The sequence below is a fragment of the Babylonia areolata genome, chromosome 30 (genome assembly GCF_041734735.1).
Source record: "Babylonia areolata isolate BAREFJ2019XMU chromosome 30, ASM4173473v1, whole genome shotgun sequence".
Classification (NCBI taxonomy): Eukaryota; Metazoa; Mollusca; class Gastropoda; order Neogastropoda; family Buccinidae; genus Babylonia; species Babylonia areolata.
Window position 1 is genome coordinate 6,840,298 of NC_134905.1, and position 8,076 is coordinate 6,848,373.

The 8,076-nt window shown below is 42.3% G+C and overlaps 1 protein-coding gene across 1 annotated transcript in view; it reads left to right on the forward strand.

Annotated features, from left to right (window-relative positions):
• LOC143275463 (uncharacterized) overlaps nt 1–8,076 on the forward strand; it is an 81,242-nt gene that overhangs the window by 4,992 nt on the left and 68,174 nt on the right. The gene's annotated exons all lie outside the window — the stretch shown is intronic.

Consider the following 8,076-nt stretch of genomic DNA (forward strand, 5'->3'; position numbering starts at 1 on the left):
GAAGAAGGTCATGATGCCTTAAATAAGATTATTTTTGGAATGCCTGCAAAAAGTGGTACTAATGACTGAAGTGATTCATAACCATGTATACAGATAGATAGATAGATAGATAGATAGATGCCTGCAAAAAGCGATAGCAATGACTGAAGGGATCCATAACCATATATATACAGGTAGATAGATATATAGATAGATGCCTGCAAAAAGAGATAGCAGCAACTGAAGTGATCTATATCCATGCATACAGACAGATAGACAGAAAAATAGTGAGGTAGATAGTAAGGTAGATAATAAGATAGCACTTGAGATTCTAGATAGACAGTGAGACAGACGGATAGAGAGATATCTATGAAAGAGGAATGAAATACTTCATTATTTCTGTTGAAAAATCATCTTTAACATAACTGATTTATGTGTGTCTGTGTGCATATGTGTGTAAGCGCTGTGCCCATGTGCATGAGCACATGCATGCATGAATAAATATTGATTCAGTTCCACCACCTTTTACATCATTGATATTTTAAGTGTCTTTGAATAAACTTCTAGTGTTGCATTGGGTTTGACTTTGATATTATTGTATCATGAATTACTGTATACTTATTTTCCTCTTGATCGGCAGTCAGTTGATTTGCTAAATTTTTGCACATGCCTGCACGCATGAGTACACACACACACACACACACACACACACACACACACACACACATACTGTCTCTCTCTTCTCTGTCACTCTCTATCACATGCATGCACCACACACACACACACACACATGCACCACACACATACACACACACACACATACACACATATATACATACACCCCCCACCCCCTACACACACACACACAAACACCCACACCCACTATCACACACATTCCCCCCCACACACACACACACACATATGCGCAGCACACACACCCACACACACACACATGCATGCGCACACACATATGCGCAGCACACACACACACACACACATGCATGCGCACACACATATGCGCAGCACACACACACACATACACGCACACACCCACACACACAAATTGTCTAATATCACTGATAGTGAAAAGACGCTAAACTAAAGAACGAATATGCAATCGCGTGCACGCACACACACACACACACACACACACACACACACATACACCCAAAGCACACACAGACTTCAACAGGGGGGGGGGGGGGGGGGGGGGGAGAAAAAAGAGAAGGGAAGGGAGAAGGAGAAGGGAGAACATTGCAGAGATGTGTAATACACCAGACGACGGCAGTGGTAATTCGTATTTATAGATATATATATATATGTTTTCTATGGGATCCTTGGGTCATTGAACATTTAATATTTATTTTGTCCTTGTTTCTTCTATTTTTCTTTTTTTTTTTCCAATTGTTGTTGAATTTATTTTTTCTTCTCTTGAATGTTTGGCCTTTTAATGTATCCATCGGTAATAAATTCTTTTAATGAATGCGTTTACACAGTGGGTAATTAAGTACAAAAAAAAAAACCGTTTGGAAACGGATATATATTCTTTGGGAGAGTTCTCTTAAACCTCTGCTTACATGTATGGCATGCATGTTTTACATGTGCCCATGTTTACGCACACACACACACACACACACACACACACACACACACACATGTGCACATTCATGCATACACACGTCACATAAAGAAACACATTATAAACAAACACATGCACACCCGCACACAAGTATGCATGCGCACCCACACACACAGACTCTCACACACACACTCGCATAATTTTATATATATATATATTAAGTTGAAGACTTTACACATTTCAGTATTTGTACTAATATCTACTCTAGGGTTGGCTTCACACATCACCATGGCATATGTATACACACACACACACACACACACACACACACACACACACACACACACACACACACACATGTACATGCTCTCAATGTCCATGACTTCATCTCTCTCTCTCTCTCTCTCTCTCTGTCCCTATGTCTCTCCCTCTCTCTCTTTTTCTTTAGACATTTTTTCCCTTTCGAGGGCTGGAGAAAGCAGTTGTTGGCTTACTCTAATGCTATCGGAAATAAGATCCATTCAATTCATTCATTCATTCATTTATCATTCATTTATTCCTTCCTTCCTTCCTTCATTCGTTCATCCTCTCTCTCTCTCTCTCTCTCTCTCTCTCTCTCTCTCTCTCTCTCTCACTCACTCTGTCTCTCTCATTACCATATTTCATATACATTATTGTCGTTAATGCAGGTATCATGATTATGTACTTGTAAATGCTACTGTGCAATTGAGTGTATTTGAATTTCATGTATGTTTTTCTATAACCTTTTGTTATCTTGTGAACATTTTGATTTCATTTCTTTTTGCCCTGAGGGCTGGATGTATAAAAAGCATATGCATGCTTATTCCACTTCCCTCATTAAGAAGATTCGTTTGTTCGTTCGTCTCTCTCTCTCTCTCTCTCTCTGTCTTACTCTTGCTGTCTCTTGAGTCTCTCTCTCTGTCTGTCTGTCTGCCTGCCTGTCTGTCTGTCTGCCTGTCTGTCTGTCTGTCTGTCTCTTTCTCTCTCTCTCTCTCTCTCTCTCTCTCTCTCTCTCTGTTCTTTAAGAAACTGACTTCGTAAACTGGATGGTCAAAATTATGTAGATTCCTTATCAATGGATTTCAAAAATGGTAGCTCGTATGTTTTGGATAGTCGTTCCATCTTTTTTTTTTTTTTTAGAACTATTTTGTTGTTGTTTTGATTGTACCCCCATGTCATTAGGGCTGATAAGCTATTGACATTAAAAGTTCTGAGTTCTGAGTTCTCTGTCTGTCTGTCTGTTTCTCTCTCGTCTGTCTCCCTCTGTCTCTCTCTGTCTCTCTCTCTGTCTCTGTCTCTCTCTCTCTCCTGTCTGTTTCTCTCTCTCTGAGTCTCACTCTTGCTCTCTCTGAGTCTCTCTCTGAGTCTCTCTCTCTCTCTCTCTCTCTCTCTCTCTCTCTCTCTCTGTCTCTGTCTCTCTGTCAGTCTCACTCTTGCTCTCTCTGAGTGTCTAGAGCTCTCTCTCTCTCTCTCTCTCTCTCTCTCTCTCTCTCTCTCTCAGTCTCTCTCTCAGTCTCACTCTTGCTCTCTCTGAGTGTCTAGAGCTCTCTCTCTCTCTCTCTCTCTCTCTCTCTCTCTCACTCAGTCTCTCTCTCAGTCTCACTCTTGCTCTCTCTGAGTGTCTAGAGCTCTCTCTCTCTCTCTCTCTCAGCCCACTCTTGCTCTCTCTGAGTCTCTCTCTCTGTGTCTCTCTATCTTAGTATCTATCTATCTATCTCTCCCTTTACCAGATACTTTCTTATGTTTTATTTATTCGGGCGTTTCAGCCTTTCCGATTGTTTTATATTGATTTGGCGTGGCGGTATCCAGTGTATGTATTGAAGTGTTGGAGGGTTGTGCTCTTTGTCTGTGTTGTGTGTTGTGTGTTCATCAGTTTTGTGTCTGTGTTGTGTGTTCATCGGTTCTGTGTCTGTGTTGTGTGTTGTGTGTTCATCAGTTCTGTGTCTGTGGTGTGTGTTCTGTGTTCATTTGTTGTGTGTTGTGTGTTCATCAGTTCTGTGTCTGTGTTGTGTGTTCCATGTTCATCAGTTCTGTGTCTGTGTTGTGTGTTCATCAGTTCTGTGTCTGTGTTCTGTGTTCATCAGTTCTGTGTCTGTGTTGTGTGTTCATCAGTTCTGTGTCTGTGTTCCGTGTTCATCAGTTCTTTGTCTGTGTTGTGTGTTCATCAGTTCTGTGTCTTTGTTGTGTGTTGTGTGTTCATCAGTTCTGTGTCTGTGTTGTGTGTTCTGTGTTCATCAGTTCTGTGTCTGTGTTGTGTGTTCTGTGTTCATTGGTTTTGTGTCTGTGTTGTGTGTTGTGTGTTCATCAGTTCTGTGTCTGTGTTGTGTGTTGTGTGTTCATCAGTTCTGTGTCTGTGTTGTGTGTTCTGTGTTCATCGGTTCTGTGTCTGTGTTGTGTGTTCTGTGTTCATTGGTTTTGTGTCTATGTTGTGTGTTCTGTGTTCATCAGTTCTGTGTCTGTGTTGTGTGTTCTGTGTTCATTGGTTTTTGTCTGTGTTGTGTGTTCATCAGTTCTGTGTCTGTGTTGTGTGCTGTGTGTTCATCAGTTCTGTGTCTGTGTTGTGTGCTGTGTGTTCATCAGTTCTGTGTCTGTGTTGTGTGTTCTGTGTTCATTGGTTTTGTGTCTGTGTTGTGTGTTCTGTGTTCATTTGTTCTGTGTCTGTGTTGTGTGCTGTGTGTTCATCAGTTCTGTGTCTGTGTTGTGTGTTCTGTGTTCATCGGTTCAGTGTCTGTGTTGTGTGTTCTGTGTTCATTTGTTCTGTTTTGTGTGTTCTGTGTTCATCGGTTCTGTGTCTGTGTTGTGTGTTCTCTGTTTATCGGTTCTGTGTCTGTGTTCCGTGTTCATCAGTTCTTTGTCTGTGTTGTGTGTTCATCAGTTCTGTGTCTTTGTTGTGTGTTGTGTGTTCATCAGTTCTGTGTCTGTGTTCTGTGTTCATTGGTTTTGTGTCTGTGTTGTGTGTTGTGTGTTCATCAGTTCTGTGTCTGTGTTGTGTGTTCTGTGTTCATTGGTTTTGTGTCTATGTTGTGTGTTCTGTGTTCATCAGTTCTGTGTCTGTGTTCTGTGTTCATTGGTTTTGTGTCTGTGTTGTGTGTTGTGTGTTCATCAGTTCTGTGTCTGTGTTGTGTGCTGTGTGTTCATCAGTTCTGTGTCTGTGTTGTGTGTTCTGTGTTCATCAGTTCTGTGTCTGTGTTGTGTGTTCTGTGTTCATCGGTTCAGTGTCTGTGTTGTGTGTTCTGTGTTCATTTGTTCTGTTTTGTGTGTTCTGTGTTCATCAGTTCTGTGTCTGTATTCTGTGTTCATCAGTTCTGTGTCTGTGTTCTGTGTTCCATGTTCATCAGTTCTGTGTCTTTGTTGTGTGTTCTGTGTTTATTGGTTCTGTGCCTGTGTTGTGTGTTCGTCAGTTCTGTGTCTGTGTTGTGTGTTCTGTCTTCATTAGTTCTGTGTTGTGTGTTCTGTCTTCATTAGTTCTGTGTTGTGTGTTCTGTGTTCATCAGTTCTGTGTCTGTGATGTGTGTTCTGAGTCATCAGTCCTGTGTCTGTGTTGTGTGTTCATCAGTTCTGAGTTCTGTGTTTGTCAGTTCTGTGTCTGTGTTGTGTGTTGGAAACTACATTCATCATTTTTGTTTTCATCCAGTTCCCAGTGCACCTTCCTCCTCCACCTCCTCCCATGGTTCCCCCTGAACCCTCCCTCTCTCTCCCATCCCTCCTTCACGGGTGTCTGGTTTTATATTAGCAGGAAGTTTTGGTTTTTTACCGGCACAGGGAAAGGTGTGTGTGTGTGTGTGTGTGTGTGTGTTTGAGGTCACAGGGTGTCTGTGTTGCTGTTAGTTTGGACGTGGGCTTTTGTGTGTGTGTGTGTGTGTGTGTGTGTGTGTGTGTGTGTGCTTTTGTCTGGTTTATAGAGTAGGGGTTAATGACTTATTGGTTTGCCTCCTCATGGTCAACTTGTTAAAAGCGTTAGTCTTGTGATTTATTACAATGGTCAGTTTTCTTCTTCATGGCAATGGGCGGGTTGTCTGGTTTGGAATAATGCTGATAATGATGATGATCATAGTGATGATGATGATGACTGTGATTATGGTAATGATGAATGCAATGGTGAACATCAGGATAGTGAGATAAATTGCTGATGTTTGTGATGATGGTGATGGTGAAGATCCTGATAGTAGAATAAAGTGCTGATGACGATGAGTGGAGTGATGGCCTAGGGGTAACGCGTCTGCCTAGGAAGCGAGAGAATCACGGCTCAGCTGCCAATATTTTCTCCCCCTCCACTAGACCTTGAGTGGTGGTCTGGACGCTAGTCATTCGGATGAGACGATGAACCGAGGTCCCGTGTGCAGCATGCACTTAGTGCACGTAAAAGAACCCACGGCAACAAAAAGGTTGTTCCTGGCAAAATTCTGTAGAAAAATCCACTTCGATAGGAAAAACAAATAAAACTGCACGCAGGAAAAATAACAAAAAAATGGGTGGCGCTGTAGTATAGCGACGCGCTCTCCCTGGGGAGAGCAGCCTGAATTTCACACAGAGAAATCTGTTGTGATAAAAAGAAATACAAAATACAAAAATTCAAATGAAGATCATCATAATATGAAATCTAGCTGTTACTGCTTGATACACGGGACAAAAACACCACAGCTTGCTCCATGAAGCTTCTGTTCCAATAAGCTCCCCCGGACACTGTTTTTCAGCTTCTGAAGGAAACAGATATTTTGATCCACCGTTTTGCCACCCCTGGTGGGTTTAGGCTGGAGATTTTGCCAATCTCCCAGGTCAACGTATGTGCAGACCTGCTTGTTCCTGAACACCCTTCATGTGTATACATATGCATGCAGAAGATCAAAGATCATGTAATCCATGTCAACGTTCAGTGGGTTATGGAAACAAGAACATGTCCAGCATGCACACCCCTGAAAACGGAGTATGGCTGCCTTCCTGGCAGGGTGAAAACGGTCGTGCACTCATGGAAAAGCCCACTCGTACCATCCCAAGTGGATGAAGGAGTTGCAGCCCATGAATGAAGAAGAAGAACAACTATCCCTGCAGTCATGCACTGAGAATATGACAGTGCAACGTTCAGGTGATACATAATTGATGATCCCATGAGTGGGATCATGGTAGCGTATGGGTTAAACTGATAAATGTGTTTGTAAAAACCAGAGGGGAAGAAACACCCAGAAATCATCAGCAAGAACGTCATGAGACCTGACATGGTACTCCGCTCCAAGGCAACGAAACAAGCGATTCTGATTGAGCTCACTGTGCCATACGAAAGCAGAATGGAGGAAGCCCACATATACAAGACCGAGAAGTATGCTAGCCTAGCCAGCAGCTTGAGAGAATCTGGCTTCCAAGCCAAAGTCCTCGCCATAGAGATTGGTGCAAGAGGGTTTGTGGGCGCATCTGCCTACAGCCTCGTAAAACAGCTGTCGATTTCTGGCAGAGAGAGGACATGGGCTCTCAAGGCAATGGCAGAAGCAACAGAAAAGAGTTCCAGCTGGATCTGGTCGAGGAGGAATGAAAGTAAACTTCATAAGGATTAAATTTCCCCACTCAAACTAGGCGTATGATGGCTCAGTGGTTAAAACGTCTGTCCAGAAAAGATGACTCAGTCCTGAAGTGGCGACCACCTTGAAGGCGCGGGTTTGAACCTGCTGAGGACCAGGAAAAAAAAAGAAAAAAGAAAAGGCGGTAATACAAGGGCATCCAGGAGTCATGACCTGGGTGCGGCCCGGCCCCCCTTAGAGTGTAAGGAGTTCAGGGCGGAAACACTTGACCGAGGGGGGGCTTCTTTTCTGAAGACCTTGTACTGCCCAGCTCTCCTGGTTTCTTATCACTGGCGATGTGTGATTATGAAATGTGTATGCAAAATGTGGTGATGCGATAGTGATGAAATGTGTACTATATATATATATATATATATATATGTAAGATGTGGCGATGCAGTGGTGATGAAATGTGTATGCAAAATGTGGTGATGCGATAGTGATGAAATGTGTATATATATGTAAAATGTGGCAATGTGATGGTGATGAAATGTGTACTATGCATATGTAAAATGTGGCAATGTGATGGTGATGAAATGTGTACTATACATATGTAAAATGTGGCGATCCGATAGTGATGAAATGTGTACTATATATATGTAAAATGTGGTGATGCGATAGTGATGAAATGTGTACTATATATATGTAAAATGTGGTGAAGCGATAGTGATGAAATGTGTACTATATATATGTAAAATGTGGCGATGCGTTGGTGATGAAATGCGTTTTAAAATGTGGCGATGTGGTGATGAAATGTGCAAGTAAAATGTGGCGATGTGGTGATGAAATGTGCAAGTAAAATGTGGCGATGTGGTGATGAAATGTGCAAGTAAAATGTGGCAATGTGGTGATGAAATGTGCAAGTAAAATGTGGCGATGTGGTGATGAAATGTGCAAGTAAAATGTGGCGATGTGGTGATGAAATGTGCAAGTAAAATGTGGCGCTGC